At 38.6% G+C, this 24,014-nt stretch overlaps 1 long non-coding RNA gene across 1 annotated transcript; it reads right to left on the reverse strand.

Moving 5' to 3' along the window:
• Positions 1-11,453: 11,453 nt before the first annotated feature.
• LOC146915547 (uncharacterized) lies at positions 11,454-19,414 on the reverse strand. The gene is made up of 2 exons (XR_015013360.1): positions 19,281-19,414; positions 11,454-11,735 (listed from the first exon to the last, which is right to left on the reverse strand). It is a non-coding gene; the product is annotated as an uncharacterized LOC146915547 (long non-coding RNA).
• Between the last annotated feature and the right edge of the window lie 4,600 nt (positions 19,415-24,014).

The following is a 24,014-nucleotide window of genomic DNA, read 5'->3' on the forward strand; positions in this document are numbered from 1 at the left end:
AGTAGTCCAATGCATATCATTCATTCCTATCATCGTAAAATATTCCACAATATATATGCACGGCAACCATCAACCTATTTCAATACAGTTCTCGACTCGTCGGAAATCAATGCCTTAGTCCTGATGACATAAACTTTCGCTTAAACCCTTAACTTCTTCTACTATGAGTAACTTGCCTCGCTATATTGCGACTTAACGCACTTCCAGAACACTAGAACCTTGTCCACTCTGAGCTTACAAGTCCATAACCTCATTCACACAACGTTATCCCTGAGAGCCTACTAATTCCGCCAGCCTACACCAGCTTCTTTCTAACTTGTAGCCCTACGCTGACATTCTGGAACACAAATCCTTCCTATACAATAAATCTGTTCCAACAACAAATCTTACTGAAGCTTCAGATCACACTTAGACATTTCCAAACTCTTTACTCACGGGTATACGATGTATCTACAACATCTTACCCACCGCTGTCGGAACGTCCCTTATTAACATTACCTTACATTCCCGAAGAATTCACCTTTCTACTACTTAGTTCACCGGCCACCTGTTGGCACAATCAAACTTCTTACTAATACTCCTTCCGAGTTCTTATTTTCCAATGCATCTTCATCACATACTTCGTTCCTCCAGGGTCCTATTCAGCTCTCAGGCATCCATTCTAATCGTCGAATGCTAAATTGAGTTGATCAGGCTCAACTAACATCAACAACTAGAACATTTACCCGGAACCCAATGGTCCCACTACTTTTGTTGTAACTTAATGACCCAAGGCACGGTCTGAATCGACCTGCTCTGATACCAAATGTAACACCCATACTAGACGTATCTAGAAAGTCTAGCATGTGTATTAGTTTAGTACTGGATACATTAAAAATTTACAACATAAAAACTTCGAATGAATATAGTATACAACAAATGCGTTCGTACAATAAGATTATAACTCAACTTTTCTAAAATATAATAAAGACATCCTTGAATATCCATATCCTGCTGCAGCTGGTACGAACGAACACTTGCTGAAACATCCATCCGGATATCTGAAACAAATAAGGATTGGGATGAGACATAATGTCTCAGTGAGTTCCACCTAACCCTAGGCTATAGGCAACCACGGGGAAAACCTACGGTCACCACGTGTCTACAATACAACCTGCCGGTTGATTATATGTGTGTGGGGACTTGCTTTCTTAGACGGCGGTGCTTGCTAGGGCCGTTTTTATATTCTTAACTTGTTATAGGCATCTCTGCTATACTTGTCATGGCGGTAAAGGGGAAAATAAAACCGCATTGCCGAGAGTACACTCTAAGTATCAAGGCTCTCTTACTACTTTCACGACACGACATCTAAACCGGACGATTAGGGAAAACCTAAGGTCGTCACCGGTATATCTTTGTTTACTTGCTTCTACTCTCTCCCTATGTTGCATCTACAACATATCTTAACTTATCACATAGTGATCCTTGCTATCTTACTACTTCTTGACGACCTACGCCAAGTCTTTACTTGTTCTTGACAATCTACGTCAAGGCTCTATGACATAACATATAAATGTATAATAAATATGCAAAGTCAGCTTCTTTAATTATGTTAGCGTGTAACAAACAATTATCTTGAATTCATTTTATAGATTAGTCGCGAGTGGAGTAACCCCGGAAGTTAATCCCTTACTACCGGTGAAATGCTTAGCAAGAACGCACCGGACTCCCTTAGTGAACGTGCGGGTCCCTTACGGCTTACCCCATTCCCCTTGGAGAACCTTTTGTACCCAACCTTGGAAGGAATACAAAAGACACGACACCTTAACTTAGTGAAATGCGGCTCCCTTGCGGCTTAACCATTCCCCCTTGGGGAACCCCTTGAATCCAGCCTTGGAAGGATTACAAGAGACATAACACTCTTTCTTTCTTATAAGTCTTAAGTCTTATGCATGAAAATTAACTTGAACATGCTAACTCTTTTACCTCGGATCCCTAGACGATCCCACTAGAGGTAACTATATGCTTGCTTAACTTACTTTGTGAATGGATATAAAATCGATTCACCTCTTGCCATACTTGTATGGCACTTGCTTCTAGGCAAAGATAATAATCTTTATTACCTCGCATCTTATCAAGCATATCTCTAATGCATAGCATTCTATTCTTTACTAACTATTCTAGTTCTCGATAACTATACCGAGGCTCTAGTTCTTCCCTTTCCTTAAGGATTATCTTGCTACCCGAATCAAACATCATACTCTCGCTTACCATGCCTTACCATACTTGTCAATTACTTGTTTCATTTATAAGAAAGTCTCCTTTTAAAACTTGAACAATTAGGATCTTGGTTTGAGGGGTTTATTTCTCTTAAAAAGACTGCACAAGGAAAACCGCTCGCGAAACGCCGAAACGACCTGAGGCGAGCAAAACAATGGGTTTCCCCACTGTGTAGCTCGCCTAGGCGAGTAAAATGGTGTGGGAGGCGAGCTCCTACTCGCCATGGCGAGTTGGGGGCGAGTAAACCCCCCTGTTCGGCCCTATAGCTCGCCGCGCGAGCCATTTGCTCGCCGTGGCGAGCTATGACAGTCCTGCAACCTCAAAATTGATATTTTTGACTTAAAAACCTCAAACCAAGCATCTCCAAGTGCTATGTGACCCTTAGGATCATTAGAAACTTATAAAAACAGTCATGGAACAAGTGTACACAAGTATAGCAAGCATGGTAAGAAAAGGGGCAACTAACTTATACTTTTAAAACCCTAAATTACATATTATCTTTGCAAGATAAATACACAATCCCAAAGGGTGGGAAACTAACTAAGGAACTCACATAATCAATTCTTGAAGCATCACCAAGCTCCTAGCTCAATATGCCAAAAACCCTAGCTCTTGGTCTCTTGCTTCCTTTGCCCAAACCACTCAAACTTGTTGTTCTTTCTTGCAACCTAAACATCTTGATCCATAACCATGAAAAACCATACTTGATTCATCTTTGACCTTACCAAGCATCAAACCCTAACTATTTATTCCAAAATAAATTCCAACTTCCATTCCAATCCATTGTTGTCTCTTGCTTGGTTTACCAACTCCATAAAGCATGCTCAAGAATTTTTAGCCATAGCTTCTTAACAAAACCCAAACACTAGATTTTGAATCTTTTCTTGAAAGGAGAAGTAGAGAAAGATCAAACAAAATCCAAGGCTTCTTAAGCTCAAAAGATCATGAGGGAACCTAAATTAGAAGCTTGCCATGAAAGGAAGAAGCTTTGGAAAGGATTGGTAGAGAAAAGAGAGGAAGAGGGCGTGTGAGATGAGAGGGAAGGAGAAGAAAATCTTTGCCACATCTAGAGAGAGAAAGAATGAGTGAAATGAGATATTTTTGGGGCCAATCCAAATAAATATCTCCTTTGGTGCGTAATTACCATAATACCCTTGCCTTAAACGTGTTTGGTGCAACACTGATACTTTATCCGTATTAAACTGACATAGCGTAATGAATATTCCCCATACTTATTTTCCTTAAATTTAAATCCTCTGGCACGATAGACTGGTAATATTCCGATACTGACAAGCGGGATATTACATTCTACCCCCCTTAAAAAAATTTCGTCCTCGAAATTTAGAAATCACCTACCAATCATCGCAACTGCGACCTACCTTCTCTAACTTTAATTACATAAGGTCTGATTATACTTACTTCACAGAGTTCGAAGCATGCTTTCCCCATCAAAATACTTAACTCATTCTCTTTCTTTATTCGCATAATGGATATGATCTTCTCAATCTTAATATCTTTCTCAAAATCAAAGAACTATCTCAGAACATTGTGTTTGAAACACACTTTTTGCTACTTGTGAACCGGTTGTATTAATTTCCATATCTCAAATACTTAGCATAATTACTCATGTAAGTAACTTCTCATTAACTAGAACACTCAGGATTTGCCTTTATACTGGGGTCCTACGGGAATCCAGGTTTGCCCTGCAGTGCTTTCTTACATCTGAAACATCTTATCATGCATACATCTTACTATGCATACATAATCTTTCTTACCGCATCTTGCGATTTATATCTCTTACTTATGTTACTTATCTTGATGATTATACAAATCTCTTAACTCTTTCAAACTCTTCAAAAACCTTTCTAACTTGACATGAAGAAGCGAAATCCATTACGTCGATCCACCTGACAACTTATTAACCAGTTATTGTGATTCACTTTCTCGTAAAACTTTCCACCAAGTCCATTTGCACTTGCATTGATTACTTTAGTACAAAACCGTGCATCCCGTATGATATTGGTATCGCACGAACATTGCCATCTCCTCTTTAAAACTTTATCTTCATAATACTTGCTTACTTCCGAATACCGCTTCTTGTTAGTTAATAACGATACCCATTCAAGCACTTCAATTTTAAAATTTCTAAACTTTGGTACATAGATTCTTGGAACGAATTTACTTGAATAAATAAAATCTCATTTTGAAACCAAATTTGTAATGGTACCTCAGAACCACATGACGAGTCTCTAAATTTTTATTAAAAAGGTTTTACAACTCGCCCCAAACTTGTCTATATCAAGTTGGTCCTGAAGTCCTTACGTCTTAAGTGAGCTTGCTCGCTCACGGCGCAACTCATCGGTTTCCTCAATGTTTAAAAACATGTTTTTAAAACAATTTCGTTCCCAAGTTCCTTGATACCAATCTTAACTTTAAGAAAGTTATACTCATAGCTTGACACTATTCTAACAAGTATCGTTATCATTTAACAAGTTTGATATAGGAGGGTATGTACTTCATCGTATAAATCTCATGAACCTTATTCCAATATTATAGCATATGCTCTTCTACGCTTTCGACATCATCGATTGGGCAATCCGACTATTTCATCTGTGGTAACTCTAGTCTTCTTTGTCTTGCTTAAGTGAAGATACATTTCTTATATTTTTAGCTTAATCACCACTGACCGTATAAGCATCAATACTTACGTGTTACATCGAGAATTCCTCGTTCATCTCATAGTACTTCTCACTAAATCCTTATTATTATCTCAAACATTTTTCGTGAAGATTCTTACTACCAAAGTACCATGGTCACCGTCCACAACTTTACCGATTAATTCCACGGCGCTACTCTGATTCCCACCGGTTGGCTTCAACCACTACTCTAGTCCATTGAAACGAGTGGACTTCACACTCCTTCTATCATTTCAGTAATATCTTCTTGAACTCTTCTCAAAACTTTCTATGTTGCAACCAACACTGCAACCTTGCTCTACCTCTTGCTCGGAAGATTGAATCTCAAGGTAGACTTTTCTCTTGACATATAAATGCCCCACTTACACACTTATTCTCGAGAAATCTCAACTCATAGAGTACATCTTTGTTACTACATAGTTACTACTTCCATGATTGACTCATCTTGCACTCGATCATCCCTTCCTTATGCGTCTAACCTTGTACCTTCGTATTCTCGCATGTCATGTTTTGCTCGATCATACCATTGCTTGCTAATTTTTCCTTTAAAGAAAACTTTGTAAATTAGCACATGGGTTATTGACGTTGATGGTTTTCCACTATACACATTTATAAAATATACTGAACCTATGCCCGAGTTGTTACTCTAAATCCACAGGATGAGTTGACAACACATACGTGCCATCATATCTTAGTCCTAGTGGGTTTAGTATACCCTACGCGAGTCGTAACAACCGGTACCTGCAAAATTTTCTTTTGAATTTTCAAAATTTCAACTTCAATCACCCATACGCATATATCTTTCTAAAATCATGTAACCTCCTTATGCAACAACATAACGAGTCTTAGCAAGTTAATCAAGCAAAACATAGATTCGAGGAATACGTCATCATTCCATAAAATCCAAGAACCTTGTAATGTCTCGTAACTTTGAACCACTTTAACTTCTTTCTTCAAGTCTTCACATCCGTGGCTTCCATTCTAAATACCGAACCTCTGAACTCTTAGTCTAAGCTCCTTCTCGACCCTTGACACAATAACTCTAAAGCCACCTTAACCGTATCGATTTTCGTTAATAGTTGCTCATGCCTTTTCCTTTGAAAATCTTAGGATGTGATATGCATTCATTACTTGATGTCTTAAAGGTTTTCATTGCCTTAAAGATTGTGAAGATAACTCTCCAATAATTACTGCAAATCCTAGAGACGAACTAACGGTTTACGGAAAACTGGGAATTTCGCCTCAGGTTTGCTATTGGCGAGTTTCTTCAGTTCAATTTCCTTATAAATATACTTTGCATGAAAATTCTTATTTCTCAAGTAGTCCAATGCATATCATTCATTCCTATCATCGTAAAATATTCCACAATATATATGCACGGCAACCATCAACCTATTTCAATACAGTTCTCGACTCGTCGGAAATCAATGCCTTAGTCCTGATGACATAAACTTTCGCTTAAACCCTTAACTTCTTCTACTATGAGTAACTTGCCTCGCTATATTGCGACTTAACGCACTTCCAGAACACTAGAACCTTGTCCACTCTGAGCTTACAAGTCCATAACCTCATTCACACAACGTTATCCCTGAGAGCCTACTAATTCCGCCAGCCTACACCAGCTTCTTTCTAACTTGTAGCCCTACGCTGACATTCTGGAACACAAATCCTTCCTATACAATAAATCTGTTCCAACAACAAATCTTACTGAAGCTTCAGATCACACTTAGACATTTCCAAACTCTTTACTCACGGGTATACGATGTATCTACAACATCTTACCCACCGCTGTCGGAACGTCCCTTATTAACATTACCTTACATTCCCGAAGAATTCACCTTTCTACTACTTAGTTCACCGGCCACCTGTTGGCACAATCAAACTTCTTACTAATACTCCTTCCGAGTTCTTATTTTCCAATGCATCTTCATCACATACTTCGTTCCTCCAGGGTCCTATTCAGCTCTCAGGCATCCATTCTAATCGTCGAATGCTAAATTGAGTTGATCAGGCTCAACTAACATCAACAACTAGAACATTTACCCGGAACCCAATGGTCCCACTACTTTTGTTGTAACTTAATGACCCAAGGCACGGTCTGAATCGACCTGCTCTGATACCAAATGTAACACCCATACTAGACGTATCTAGAAAGTCTAGCATGTGTATTAGTTTAGTACTGGATACATTAAAAATTTACAACATAAAAACTTCGAATGAATATAGTATACAACAAATGCGTTCGTACAATAAGATTATAACTCAACTTTTCTAAAATATAATAAAGACATCCTTGAATATCCATATCCTGCTGCAGCTGGTACGAACGAACACTTGCTGAAACATCCATCCGGATATCTGAAACAAATAAGGATTGGGATGAGACATAATGTCTCAGTGAGTTCCACCTAACCCTAGGCTATAGGCAACCACGGGGAAAACCTACGGTCACCACGTGTCTACAATACAACCTGCCGGTTGATTATATGTGTGTGGGGACTTGCTTTCTTAGACGGCGGTGCTTGCTAGGGAAAACCGGACGATTAGGGAAAACCTAAGGTCGTCACCGGTATATCTTTGTTTACTTGCTTCTACTCTCTCCCTATGTTGCATCTACAACATATCTTAACTTATCACATAGTGATCCTTGCTATCTTACTACTTCTTGACGACCTACGCCAAGTCTTTACTTGTTCTTGACAATCTACGTCAAGGCTCTATGACATAACATATAAATGTATAATAAATATGCAAAGTCAGCTTCTTTAATTATGTTAGCGTGTAACAAACAATTATCTTGAATTCATTTTATAGATTAGTCGCGAGTGGAGTAACCCCGGAAGTTAATCCCTTACTACCGGTGAAATGCTTAGCAAGAACGCACCGGACTCCCTTAGTGAACGTGCGGGTCCCTTACGGCTTACCCCATTCCCCTTGGAGAACCTTTTGTACCCAACCTTGGAAGGAATACAAAAGACACGACACCTTAACTTAGTGAAATGCGGCTCCCTTGCGGCTTAACCATTCCCCCTTGGGGAACCCCTTGAATCCAGCCTTGGAAGGATTACAAGAGACATAACACTCTTTCTTTCTTATAAGTCTTAAGTCTTATGCATGAAAATTAACTTGAACATGCTAACTCTTTTACCTCGGATCCCTAGACGATCCCACTAGAGGTAACTATATGCTTGCTTAACTTACTTTGTGAATGGATATAAAATCGATTCACCTCTTGCCATACTTGTATGGCACTTGCTTCTAGGCAAAGATAATAATCTTTATTACCTCGCATCTTATCAAGCATATCTCTAATGCATAGCATTCTATTCTTTACTAACTATTCTAGTTCTCGATAACTATACCGAGGCTCTAGTTCTTCCCTTTCCTTAAGGATTATCTTGCTACCCGAATCAAACATCATACTCTCGCTTACCATGCCTTACCATACTTGTCAATTACTTGTTTCATTTATAAGAAAGTCTCCTTTTAAAACTTGAACAATTAGGATCTTGGTTTGAGGGGTTTATTTCTCTTAAAAAGACTGCACAAGGAAAACCGCTCGCGAAACGCCGAAACGACCTGAGGCGAGCAAAACAATGGGTTTCCCCACTGTGTAGCTCGCCTAGGCGAGTAAAATGGTGTGGGAGGCGAGCTCCTACTCGCCATGGCGAGTTGGGGGCGAGTAAACCCCCCTGTTCGGCCCTATAGCTCGCCGCGCGAGCCATTTGCTCGCCGTGGCGAGCTATGACAGTCCTGCAACCTCAAAATTGATATTTTTGACTTAAAAACCTCAAACCAAGCATCTCCAAGTGCTATGTGACCCTTAGGATCATTAGAAACTTATAAAAACAGTCATGGAACAAGTGTACACAAGTATAGCAAGCATGGTAAGAAAAGGGGCAACTAACTTATACTTTTAAAACCCTAAATTACATATTATCTTTGCAAGATAAATACACAATCCCAAAGGGTGGGAAACTAACTAAGGAACTCACATAATCAATTCTTGAAGCATCACCAAGCTCCTAGCTCAATATGCCAAAAACCCTAGCTCTTGGTCTCTTGCTTCCTTTGCCCAAACCACTCAAACTTGTTGTTCTTTCTTGCAACCTAAACATCTTGATCCATAACCATGAAAAACCATACTTGATTCATCTTTGACCTTACCAAGCATCAAACCCTAACTATTTATTCCAAAATAAATTCCAACTTCCATTCCAATCCATTGTTGTCTCTTGCTTGGTTTACCAACTCCATAAAGCATGCTCAAGAATTTTTAGCCATAGCTTCTTAACAAAACCCAAACACTAGATTTTGAATCTTTTCTTGAAAGGAGAAGTAGAGAAAGATCAAACAAAATCCAAGGCTTCTTAAGCTCAAAAGATCATGAGGGAACCTAAATTAGAAGCTTGCCATGAAAGGAAGAAGCTTTGGAAAGGATTGGTAGAGAAAAGAGAGGAAGAGGGCGTGTGAGATGAGAGGGAAGGAGAAGAAAATCTTTGCCACATCTAGAGAGAGAAAGAATGAGTGAAATGAGATATTTTTGGGGCCAATCCAAATAAATATCTCCTTTGGTGCGTAATTACCATAATACCCTTGCCTTAAACGTGTTTGGTGCAACACTGATACTTTATCCGTATTAAACTGACATAGCGTAATGAATATTCCCCATACTTATTTTCCTTAAATTTAAATCCTCTGGCACGATAGACTGGTAATATTCCGATACTGACAAGCGGGATATTACATTCTACCCCCCTTAAAAAAATTTCGTCCTCGAAATTTAGAAATCACCTACCAATCATCGCAACTGCGACCTACCTTCTCTAACTTTAATTACATAAGGTCTGATTATACTTACTTCACAGAGTTCGAAGCATGCTTTCCCCATCAAAATACTTAACTCATTCTCTTTCTTTATTCGCATAATGGATATGATCTTCTCAATCTTAATATCTTTCTCAAAATCAAAGAACTATCTCAGAACATTGTGTTTGAAACACACTTTTTGCTACTTGTGAACCGGTTGTATTAATTTCCATATCTCAAATACTTAGCATAATTACTCATGTAAGTAACTTCTCATTAACTAGAACACTCAGGATTTGCCTTTATACTGGGGTCCTACGGGAATCCAGGTTTGCCCTGCAGTGCTTTCTTACATCTGAAACATCTTATCATGCATACATCTTACTATGCATACATAATCTTTCTTACCGCATCTTGCGATTTATATCTCTTACTTATGTTACTTATCTTGATGATTATACAAATCTCTTAACTCTTTCAAACTCTTCAAAAACCTTTCTAACTTGACATGAAGAAGCGAAATCCATTACGTCGATCCACCTGACAACTTATTAACCAGTTATTGTGATTCACTTTCTCGTAAAACTTTCCACCAAGTCCATTTGCACTTGCATTGATTACTTTAGTACAAAACCGTGCATCCCGTATGATATTGGTATCGCACGAACATTGCCATCTCCTCTTTAAAACTTTATCTTCATAATACTTGCTTACTTCCGAATACCGCTTCTTGTTAGTTAATAACGATACCCATTCAAGCACTTCAATTTTAAAATTTCTAAACTTTGGTACATAGATTCTTGGAACGAATTTACTTGAATAAATAAAATCTCATTTTGAAACCAAATTTGTAATGGTACCTCAGAACCACATGACGAGTCTCTAAATTTTTATTAAAAAGGTTTTACAACTCGCCCCAAACTTGTCTATATCAAGTTGGTCCTGAAGTCCTTACGTCTTAAGTGAGCTTGCTCGCTCACGGCGCAACTCATCGGTTTCCTCAATGTTTAAAAACATGTTTTTAAAACAATTTCGTTCCCAAGTTCCTTGATACCAATCTTAACTTTAAGAAAGTTATACTCATAGCTTGACACTATTCTAACAAGTATCGTTATCATTTAACAAGTTTGATATAGGAGGGTATGTACTTCATCGTATAAATCTCATGAACCTTATTCCAATATTATAGCATATGCTCTTCTACGCTTTCGACATCATCGATTGGGCAATCCGACTATTTCATCTGTGGTAACTCTAGTCTTCTTTGTCTTGCTTAAGTGAAGATACATTTCTTATACTTTTAGCTTAATCACCACTGACCGTATAAGCATCAATACTTACGTGTTACATCGAGAATTCCTCGTTCATCTCATAGTACTTCTCACTAAATCCTTATTATTATCTCAAACATTTTTCGTGAAGATTCTTACTACCAAAGTACCATGGTCACCGTCCACAACTTTACCGATTAATTCCACGGCGCTACTCTGATTCCCACCGGTTGGCTTCAACCACTACTCTAGTCCATTGAAACGAGTGGACTTCACACTCCTTCTATCATTTCAGTAATATCTTCTTGAACTCTTCTCAAAACTTTCTATGTTGCATCCAACACTGTGTAACACCCTATTTCTATTAAGCGGTAAAACGCGCGAATACATCAGAATTATTCTAGAAATAGATGCTACGTCTCCGAATAAACCACAATTCATACATGCATAAAGATCATGTTACACAACATAGCAGCGGAACAACATATAATTCATAAACATCTCTGGATCTCCAAACTAAATACAAATGTATCTCCAAATCTCAAATAACAGAATATCTCAACAACTCCGAAATACCAAGTCAAATAAACATCATGCAAAGACTATCCTAGATCAGAGCCCTAATCTAGACACTTGCATGAAAAAGAGGAACTCCACTCCTCGGCATCAACAAGCAACAACTAAGCATCCTGCACGCCGTCTACCCATCCATACAGAGAGGTAGGCGGTCCACCACAGACCACTGAGGGTTAGCATTACATCATCATAATCCACGAAAAACATTTATCATGAACATTGGAAATGAAAGAATATATATTCAAGAATACAGAATAACAAATCATACATGTATTCACAAGTATTCATTATTCTCATACCATTCAAACCATTCCATACAATCATTCCAAGTTCATATCAACAAGTGTATCATACACGTATCACATATACATAACCCTCCCTCCTAGAACACTAGCATCACATGATCATTATTATCAAATTAATTATCATCAAATAGATTCACCAAGTGTATAAGCACAAACAAATAAGACATGCAATTAGAGCATAATTCAATTATTCACAACCATCAACAAAATCCACCAATGTACATATACACCAATCCACACAATCACAACATTCACCAAATTTCACCAATGTACAAATTCACCAAGTCACATATTCAATTATGACACGACTCATCAATTAATCAAATGCATATGATGCTCTAGACTCTTCTCTAGATGCATGTGGTACCAAACTCCTCCAAGGTCGTCACCTTATGATGCAACAAAAACATCATTATCAACGGCTATAATCAACGGCAATATGGATACAAGTACCCGGTCAACGGCAATATGGATATAACATCCGACACGACATATGATGCATGAACATATGACTCAATCCACTATGCATATGTTCACCACAAATCAACGGCTATATTCAACGGCTATAAACAACGGCAATAATCAACGGCAATAATCAACGAAAATAATCAACGGCAATAATCAACGGCAATATCAACATTTAGCTTTATCATAAAGTTCAACAACTCCATTCAATACAACATATGATAACAAACATCATATTCATCACTCAACAACCATTCATACATCATCTCATAATCATATCAATCTAATCATAGAGGGTTCATAAGCAATTGGCCCTCAATGATTATTTTCAATCAAGTTCGTCTCAAAAATCACAATATTGAAAATAATTGAGCACCTAAGCCAAAACCAAGTAAACGAGTTCAATTGCCTATGCCATGTATCCTCTCAAGTCACACATATGTGCAGTAGAGATTACATAAGCATTTCATCGGCCAAATACGATGAATTCATAAAAATCACAAAGTTCGTCTCACCGAAACACTTTTCAAGAAATTTTCCATTTTCTAAGTAAAACAAGTTAAATCCCTCACATCATAGTTTAAATACTACTAAACACCTTAATTGAACTCATAAAATATAAGTTTGAAAGTTTGGAAACAATCCATAAGGTTTGGGTAGACTTAGAAATAGTTATGCGGATTTTTCGTAAAATTTCAACAAGACCACCTTGGAGTATTTGCCTCATAACTCAAAAACCAAGAATCATTTTCAAGTCAAACCAAAGCCATTGGAAATCTAACAAAATTATCTACAACTTTCATGTTTACACCGAAAACCAATTCTGAACCGTCATCATATTCCTAAATAAATCAGATAATCCCAGAAAGACTCTTCGCATGGGCGCCCTCTGGAAAAAGGCTGGGCGCCCTCCTGAAGGATTCCTGAGCCCTGGCGCGCCCCCTAAAGGGCGTCGCCTCATTAAACTTCTAGAAGCCTCTAGAAGACGCCTAAAAAGCCCAAAATACACAAATACCCCTGTTGCTTGGGAACCAAGCAACCGAAACCCAAGCCCATAACAGGCTATAAATACCACTCTTGAGAGCATTCTCAAGGCATCTAATCATCAGTCTAAACCCTAGAATCCTAGTATTCCTTACCGTACTTTTCTGCAAGTACAGTTGGCGCCGTCTGTGGGAAGAGGTAAAACTAACCTTGACCACGTTTTTAATCGCAAATCGTGATTTGGAAACCCTAAACCTAAAATTCTTGATCACATCTCTCATCGTGATTTGAATCCAATTTTCTCATCGCCATGGCTACACCCTGTAAGGCTAGACCCTCATCATCACGACGTTGCCTCACGGCCGTATCAAGATCTTCAGCGGTCATCACTCATGCGATCATCACTATGAACAAACCAAGATAAGTGGATCGTATTTATCTTAAAGACCATAACGCTCTTAAATTCTTGACTTGTAGTATGTTATATGAAATCGATTAACTAAAAGGTAAATAAATAATTGGTTCCTATATCATACTCTCTTTAGGGACAGTAGAATTGTTTTTCTTAAAATTAGTGAGTATTGATGAGCTTTTCAATCGCGAGTTTTCTTAAATCGGTGGAATTGTTTTTCATAATTAACCGCAAGGTGTGATTAGTCTGTTCCATTCTAAACGGATGACCTCTATGTGTTAAACTTTGCGTACATACAAACACATGATGGATTAACAGGTGTGAGTATTGCCGTTTGAAAAATCTAAATTGTAATATTTTAAGTGAAAGAATCAGTTTGTGTTAAAATGCATAATTTTAGTGGATATCATGAAAATCTGGTATGTAAGTGTTCTCATCAATTTTAATCCAATCCATAGGCGCTTTAGATTCCAATTGACTATCTCCTATACCTTATAAGTAAGTGTTTTTGGTTCTTTTGAATTTAAATCCTAATGTGCTTGTTTTTGGTTCTTTTTAATCTCACAATGTGTTAGTTGTGTAATTTCGACTTCTTTATCAATCCTGGTCGTGGTTTCTTTTATTCGGATAAATCCACGTTCGCCCATCACTCTTTCATTAGTCATGTGCTTCCTTTATTCCATTATTTAATAGAATTTTGATATTTTGTGTTTTGAAAATTGCATTATCGAAATTCAGATGAGAACTTATATGTCCTTTTGATCGCCCATGAGGTTCTTATGCTCTTTTTAGCTTTTGATTACGTCGGTTTATATCTTATCGGATTGTTTTAAACCACATATTTTCCTTGAAGTGTTTCATTGTTCCAGATAGTCAATCTAATCAGCGAAACAAAAACCGAGAAAGATGACGTTAATTATACAGAACAAGGTCGGACGAGGACTTCAACGAAAGCGGCGAGAGGTTTGATAAGCAGTTGACTTGGCGAGGAATACTCACCCCATCCATATCAGATAAGAATATTATTTCTCAACACATTTACACTTTTGATTTGGAATAAATTTTTGCTCAACATATTTTGAGACGATCTGTTTACGCTTTCTGATTTGAAGAGAATTTATTGCCGAATATATTTTTGCTCAACATAATGATTTTTGATAGATCTTTTACAATCATGAAGTAGCTTTTCAATCTTTGCTAACTAAGTACTTCTCAATCTTTGTTGGCATGAAGTAGCTTGACAATATAGTGTACTACAGCAAGTAGGCCCGTGATTGAAGATTTAAAAAATAATTAGGAAATTGTGCGTCATGTTTGACAGCATTTGAATCTGGCGAGAAGTGTTCAGCAAAACAAAGACTGAGAATAACAAGGTAAAGAACAACCAAAGGAAAGAGGAAAAGAGCGCCATATTGAAATGATATATCCATAGCAACCGACAAGCTCGACTCTTCAGCACCATCGTCGCTGCTACGATCATGCAAAGAAGAATCCATTAATGTTTCCTTCGGTACCAACAACGCCGATGAAGAACGGTTTTATTTTAAATATCCCTCTCATTTTGATATACTTTGGCGTGCTTTGTTTCAATTTTTATTGGTGACATATAACTTTGGCAAACTCTGTGAATCTTTTTTCTGTGATCTCCTTCAATATCATTTGATAGTCACTTGTTGAAAGACATGCATGACCTTGTTTCCTTCATAGTTCCATTCGAAATCGGATGACCTTAGAACATGTAGACAATCAGTTTTACCAATTTAAGTTTGCAAGACAATGGCAAAGTTACGACCACGACAACAACAACAGGCAACGATCAATCTAATAAGAAGTAGGCGAGTTAGTAATTTGAGAAGAAGTACGCGAGCTAGTCCTAATTTGATAGGAAAATAAATAGAATAATAAACTATGATTATATTATATTATAAAACAAGTTCTCATTAGGAAAATTGTTTAAACTACTTTAGGTACCCCGTGGCAGAAAGTGAAGTGTAGTATTGTTAAAAGGTCGCATAAAGGGATTCTGTCAAGGAAAGCCTTGGTATTTAAGTGGTCCAGGTGACCCACCTCTCTTTCCTGGGAACCCCTTCTATGCACCATTTACTTTGCAAACTGAACTAACTGCTTAGTAGACACATAGATAATGGAGTAATAAAGCCAGATTAGACAAAAGCGACCCACATAAAAGAATAAAGTTGAGTAGAAAACTTAGTTCCAACTTCATAGAAGGAAATATATACATAGAGAGTAATGGAGTGAGCTAGTTAGTTCGGGTTTAATAGGAGAATGATTAATGGGCGAGATAGTCCCGAGTTAGTAAAATTGAATAAGATATTTATTCCCAATTTAAATAGACGGATAAAGAATAGAAGAAGAAAGAGTAGAAAATATAGGCAAACTAAATAGGAGGTAGACGGAGATCAAATAGTTCCCTTTGAATATGATTAAAACTCTTTTATTTATTTATTTATTTATTTATTTACTTTGGAAGTTCGGAGATAACATTATATTTCAGATGAATAAAGTTTGGAAGGAAGACAAGCCCGCCAAAGGCGAGGTTAAACAAAACAAGAAGAGCTCGCCAAACAAGGCGCCATGATTAAAAATGCAAGGAAGCAATCGTCCCACCATTAAGAACATAAAGATGAAACACGAAGTTATTCTAACCTTTCTCAACCTTTGAGATTTGTTTTGCAGGTTTTTAACGAGGCGCCCTTTCCTTTTTTCATATATATGATTCTCTCCGCATTTTTTCTATCATGCAAATAGAAGTCGCCCACTAAAAGTACGAAGATAAAGGATCCACAGCGCCAGCCTTGACAAAAAAAAAAAAAAGTCTTCCCTCAGAGCGGGAAGCAAAAGTCTTCCTTCAGAGTAGGAAGCGCCTTCCATCAGAGTTGGAAGTGTAAAACAAAAAAGACTTCCCTCAGAGTGGGAAGAAAAAGTCTTCCTTCAGAGTAGGAAGCGCCTTCCATCAGAGTTGGAAGTGTAAAATAAAAAGTCCTCCTTCAGAGTAGGAGGCGCCTTCCATCAGAGTTGGAGGTGTAAAATAAAAGTCTTCCCTCAGAGTGGGAAGCAAAAGTCCTCCTTCAGAGTAGGAGGCGCCTTCCATCAGAGTTGGAAGTGTAAAACAAAAAAGACTTCCCTCAGAGTGGGAAGCAAAAGTCTTCCTTCAGAGTAGGAAGCGCCTTCCATCAGAGTTGGAAGTGTAAAATAAAAAGTCCTCCTTCAGAGTAGGAGGCGCCTTCCATCAGAGTTGGAGGTGTAAAATAAAAGTCTTCCCTCAGAGTGGGAAGCAAAAGTCGTCCTTCAGAGTAGGAGGCGCCTTCCATCAGAGTTGGAAGTGTAAAAGAAAAAAGACTTCCCTCAGAGTGGGAAGCAAAAGTCTTCCTTCAGAGTAGGAAGCGCCTTCCATCAGAGTTGGAAGTGTAAAATAAAAAGTCCTCCTTCAGAGTAGGAGGCGCCTTCCATCAGAGTTGGAGGTGTAAAATAAAAGTCTTCCCTCAGAGTGGGAAGCAAAAGTCCTCCTTCAGAGTAGGAGGCGCCTTCCATCAGAGTTGGAAGTGTAAAACAAAAAAGACTTCCCTCAGAGTGGGAAGCAAAAGTCTTCCTTCAGAGTAGGAAGCGCCTTCCATCAGAGTTGGAAGTGTAAAATAAAAAGTCCTCCTTCAGAGTAGGAGGCGCCTTCCATCAGATTTGGAAGTGTAAAATAAAAAGTCTTCCCTCAGAGTGGGAAGCGAAAGTCCTCCTTCAGAGTAGGAGGCGCCTTCCATCAGAGTTAGAAGCATAAAATAAAAGTCTTCCCTCAGAGTGGGAAGCAAAAGTCCTCCTTCAGAGTAGGAGGCGCCTTCCATCAGAGTTGGAAGTAGAGACGAAAGAATAAACGCCAGGCGTCTCGACGTGATCGCCGAAATGCTTATGTCAACATTTTAGGACGACGAAAGGTACCAGATGAGTGATAAAGATTTACATCTAAAAAGAGACGTAGTCGCTGAAACTCTCACTTTTAAAGAAACGACTCACGCAGATTCATTAACATGTAGAATGAAATCGAAAGCAACGTAGAAAATCATAAAATTATTTAAACATTTGCAGAATATCAAGCCATAGAAAGAAAGAGATACCGCAACACACAGAACATACACCCTCGGGTTCCGTCAAAGCATCCCATGACAGACTCAGTACAACGCTCCAAGTTCAGGACGTATATCTACCCTCGGGGTCTCCATGACATTCGTAAACCGCCCTAGAAAAATCCTTCGAAATAACCTGGCTGCATAGCAGGATTTCATGAAACCATCATCACTTCGCCTTGTCCCAAGACTTGTGCTTGGGGGGCTGTGAACCGTCATCATATTCCTAAATAAATAAGATAATCCCAGAAAGACTCTTCGCATGTCATCATCACTTCGCCTTGTCCCAAGACTTGTGCTTGGGGGGCTGTGGACCGTCATCGTATTCCTAAAGGCGTAGAAGCCCTCCAAAAAAGGCTCTAAGCCCTCCAGAAAGGCCTGGGCGCCCTCCGAAAAGGCCTGGGCGCCCTCCAGAAGGATTCCTGAGCCCTGGCGCGCCCCCTAAAGGGCGCCGCCTCATTAAACTTCTAGAAGCCTCTAGAAGACGCCTAAAAAGCCCAAAATACACAAATACCCATGTTGCTTGGGAACCAAGCAACCGAAACCCAAGCCCATAACAGGCTATAAATACCACTCTTGAGAGCATTCTCAAGGCATCTAATCATCAGTCTAAACCCTAGAATCCTAGTATTCCTTACCGTACTTTTCTGCAAGTACAAATTCAAAACAGAAACGAGGGAAAAAGACGCAAGAATGCGAAACAGGGGATGCTGCCACTGTGCAGCTCGCCGTGGCGAGTAAATCTACTCGCGAGGCGAGTAAGCTCACCGAAAGCACCTCCTGCTCGCCTCCAACTCGCCTCCCACTCGCTGTGGCGTGTTGGGACAGTCCTGTTACGAGAAAAACTCACTTTTTCACCCCAAAACCCCAATTTTGACTTCCCAAAGCTCAAATTTGATCCCAAAGTTTGTTTAAACATTTCTACACATGAAAAGACACCCAATTCCATATAAAATTTGCCCCAAAACATTCTCCTAACAAAAATCACCATTTGACCCATTTTCATCAAACTTCAAACAAAACAACACAAAGTCATATCAAACTCTCCAATTATGATTACCCAATGTTTTAATCATCAACAACAACATCTATCAACAACAACAGCAGCTAAACATCATGAATTCACCAACAATTCATCACAACAACATCTCATATCACCATTTTTGGGCAAAAATGCAAAGTATACATATAACCACAACTTAAGCATGTAATTTCATCATCAACAACTCAATTAACATTTAATTTACATACCCAAACATTGCATCAAAACATGAACACGAATTTACAATCAATTAGGTTCAATTCATCAATTTCATAAAATGGGTAAAAAGAAAAAGAGATGAATTATGGTTGAAACCTAACCCTCTTACCTCTAGCACCAAGATTCTCTAACCCAAGCTTCAATTTAGCTCCTAGATGATGAATCCCTCTTGCCTCTAACCCTTGCACTTGTTCTTCTCTCTAGCCTCTATCTCTTATCTTCTCAAATGAAAAATGAAATGAAAATGTTGTAACCTTATCTCTTCTCACTAACATTAGTTTATAAAGGCTCACTTAATGGGCTTATCTCACAAACTTTAATGGGCCTAACCCATTTCTAATTCAACCTTAAAAATGTTACTACTCACCTACCGGTAAAATATAACACTAACAGTCACTTAACGGTAATTAAAATAATTACTACACCCTCTCTAGTAACTTGGTAAAATAATAACTTCCACTAAACACTAAAAAAATAACTTTCTGCAAAATTACAAAATTGCCACTGCCCTCAAAATGACCAAAATGCCCCTAAGTCCAAAATGACTAAAATACCCTTCTAACACCGAATTCTACGATTCCCAACCAAAAATACACACAGAGGCAAATAATCACATAAGAGCACATATAACACACATAAATAAATAATAAAATAAAACTAGCGAAAATCGGGCTGTTACACACTGCAACCTTGCTCTACCTTTTGCTCGTAAGATTGAATCTCAAGGTAGACTTTTCTCTTGACATATAAATGCCCCACTTACACACTTATTCTCGAGAAATCTCAACTCATAGAGTACATCTTTGTTACTACATAGTTACTACTTCCATGATTGACTCATCTTGCACTCGATCATCCCTTCCTTATGCGTCTAACCTTGTACCTTCGTATTCTCGCATGTCATGTTTTGCTCGATCATACCATTGCTTGCTAATTTTTCCTTTAAAGAAAACTTTGTAAATTAGCACATGGGTTATTGACGTTGATGGTTTTCCACTATACACATTTATAAAATATACTGAACCTATGCCCGAGTTGTTACTCTAAATCCACAGGACGAGTTGACAACACATACGTGCCATCATATCTTAGTCCTAGTGGGTTTAGTATACCCTACGCGAGTCGTAACAACCGGTACCTGCAAAATTTTCTTTTGAATTTTCAAAATTTCAACTTCAATCACCCATACGCATATATCTTTCTAAAATCATGTAACCTCCTTATGCAACAACATAACGAGTCTTAGCAAGTTAATCAAGCAAAACATAGATTCGAGGAATACGTCATCATTCCATAAAATCCAAGAACCTTGTAATGTCTCGTAACTTTGAACCACTTTAACTTCTTTCTTCAAGTCTTCACATCCGTGGCTTCCATTCTAAATACCGAACCTCTGAACTCTTAGTCTAAGCTCCTTCTCGACCCTTGACACAATAACTCTAAAGCCACCTTAACCGTATCGATTTTCGTTAATAGTTGCTCATGCCTTTTCCTTTGAAAATCTTAGGATGTGATATGCATTCATTACTTGATGTCTTAAAGGTTTTCATTGCCTTAAAGATTGTGAAGATAACTCTCCAATAATTACTGCAAATCCTAGAGACGAACTAACGGTTTACGGAAAACTGGGAATTTCGCCTCAGGTTTGCTATTGGCGAGTTTCTTCAGTTCAATTTCCTTATAAATATACTTTGCATGAAAATTCTTATTTCTCAAGTAGTCCAATGCATATCATTCATTCCTATCATCGTAAAATATTCCACAATATATATGCACGGCAACCATCAACCTATTTCAATACAGTTCTTGACTCGTCGGAAATCAATGCCTTAGTCCTGATGACATAAACTTTCGCTTAAACCCTTAACTTCTTCTACTATGAGTAACTTGCCTCGCTATATTGCGACTTAACGCACTTCCAGAACACTAGAACCTTGTCCACTCTGAGCTTACAAGTCCATAACCTCATTCACATAACGTTATCCCTGAGAGCCTACTAATTCCGCCAGCCTACACCAGCTTCTTTCTAACTTGTAGCCCTACGCTGACGTTCTGGAACACAAATCCTTCCTATACAATAAATCTGTTCCAACAACAAATCTTACTGAAGCTTCAGATCACACTTAGACATTTCCAAACTCTTTACTCACGGGTATACGACAAATCTTACCCACCGCTGTCGGAACGTCCCTTATTAACATTACCTTACATTCCCGGAGAATTCACCTTTCTACTACTTAGTTCACCGGCCACCTGTTGGCACAATCAAACTTCTTACTAATACTCCTTCCGAGTTCTTATTTTCCAATGCATCTTCATCACATACTTCGTTCCTCCAGGGTCCTATTCAGCTCTCAGGCATCCATTCTAATCGTCGAATGCTAAATTGAGTTGATCAGGCTCAACTAACATCAACAACTAGAACATTTACCTGGAACCCAATGGTCCCACTACTTTTGTTGTAACTTAATGACCCAAGGCACGGTCTGAATCGACCTGCTCTGATACCAAATGTAACACCCATACTAGACGTATCTAGAAAGTCTAGCATGTGTATTAGTTTAGTACTGGATACATTAAAAATTTACAACATAAAAACTTCGAATGAATATAGTATACAACAAATGCGTTCGTACAATAAGATTATAACTCAACTTTTCTAAAATATAATAAAGACATCCTTGAATATCCATATCCTGCTGCAGCTGGTACGAACGAACACTTGCTGAAACATCCATCCGGATATCTGAAACAAATAAGGATTGGGATGAGACATAATGTCTCAGTGAGTTCCACCTAACCCTAGGCTATAGGCAACCACGGGGAAAACCTACGGTCACCACGTGTCTACAATACAACCTGCCGGTTGATTATACGTGTGTGGGGACTTGCTTTCTTAGACGGCGGTGCTTGCTAGGGCCGTCTTTATATTCTTAACTTGTTATAGGCATCTCTGCTATACGTGTCATGGCGGTAAAGGGGAAACTAAAACCGCATTGCCGAGAGTACACTCTAAGTATCAAGGCTCTCTTACTACTTTCACGACACGACATCTAAACCGGACGATTAGGGAAAACCTAAGGTCGTCACCGGTATATCTTTGTTTACTTGCTTCTACTCTCTCCCTATGTTGCATCTACAACATATCTTAACTTATCACATAGTGATCCTTGCTATCTTACTACTTCTTGACGACCTACGCCAAGTCTTTACTTGTTCTTGACAATCTACGTCAAGGCTCTATGACATAACATATAAATGTATAATAAATATGCAAAGTCAGCTTCTTTAATTATGTTAGCGTGTAACAAACAATTATCTTGAATTCATTTTATTGATTAGTCCCGAGTGGAGTAACCCCGAAAGTTAATCCCTTACTACCGGTGAAATGCTTAGCAAGAGCGCACCGGACTCCCTTAGTGAACGTGCGGGTCCCTTACGGCTTACCCCATTCCCCTTGGAGAACCTTTTGTACCCAACCTTGGAAGGAATACAAAAGACACGACACCTTAACTTAGTGAAATGCGGCTCCCTTGCGGCTTAACCATTCCCCCTTGGGGAACCCCTTGAATCCAGCCTTGGAAGGATTACAAGAGACATAACACTCTTTCTTTCTTATAAGTCTTAAGTCTTATGCATGAAAATTAACTTGAACATGCTAACTCTTTTACCTCGGATCCCTAGACGATCCCACTAGAGGTAACTATATGCTTGCTTAACTTACTTTGTGAATGGATATAAAATCGATTCACGTCTTGCCATACTCGTATGGCACTTGCTTCTAGGCAAAGATAATAATCTTTATTACCTCGCATCTTATCAAGCATATCTCTAATGCATAGCGTTCTATTCTTTACTAACTATTCTAGTTCTCGATAACTATACCGAGGCTCTAGTTCTTCCCTTTCCTTAAGGATTATCTTGCTACCTGAATCAAACATCATACTCTCGCTTACCATGCCTTACCATACTTGTCAATTACTTGTTTCATTTATAAGAAAGTCTCCTTTTAAAACTTGAACAATTAGGATCTTGGTTTGAGGGGTTTATTTCTCTTAAAAAGACTGCACAAGGAAAACCGCTCGCGAAACGCCGAAACGACCTGAGGCGAGCAAAACAATGGGTTTCCCCACTGTGTAGCTCGCCTAGGCGAGTAAAATGGTGTGGGAGGCGAGCTCCTACTCGCCATGGCGAGTTGGGGGCGAGTAAACCCCCCTGTTCGGCCCTATAGCTCGCCTCGCGAGCCATTTGCTCGCCGTGGCGAGCTATGACAGTCCTGCAACCTCAAAATTGATATTTTTGACTTAAAAACCTCAAACCAAGCATCTCCAAGTGCTATGTGACCCTTAGGATCATTAGAAACTTATAAAAACAGTCATGGAACAAGTGTACACAAGTATAGCAAGCATGGTAAGAAAAGGGGCAACTAACTTATACTTTTAAAACCCTAAATTACATATTATCTTTGCAAGATAAATACACAATCCCAAAGGGTGGGAAACTAACTAAGGAACTCACATAATCAATTCTTGAAGCATCACCAAGCTCCTAGCTCAATATGCCAAAAACCCTAGCTCTTGGTCTCTTGCTTCCTTTGCCCAAACCACTCAAACTTGTTGTTCTTTCTTGCAACCTAAACATCTTGATCCATAACCATGAAAAACCATACTTGATTCATCTTTGACCTTACCAAGCATCAAACCCTAACTATTTATTCCAAAATAAATTCCAACTTCCATTCCAATCCATTGTTGTCTCTTGCTTGGTTTACCAACTCCAAAAAGCATGCTCAAGAATTTTTAGCCATAGCTTCTTAACAAAACCCAAACACTAGATTTTGAAT

Source organism: Medicago sativa, chromosome 6 (assembly GCF_051527215.1).
Source record: "Medicago sativa cultivar Bolivia chromosome 6, Bolivia_mono, whole genome shotgun sequence".
Classification (NCBI taxonomy): Eukaryota; Viridiplantae; Streptophyta; class Magnoliopsida; order Fabales; family Fabaceae; genus Medicago; species Medicago sativa.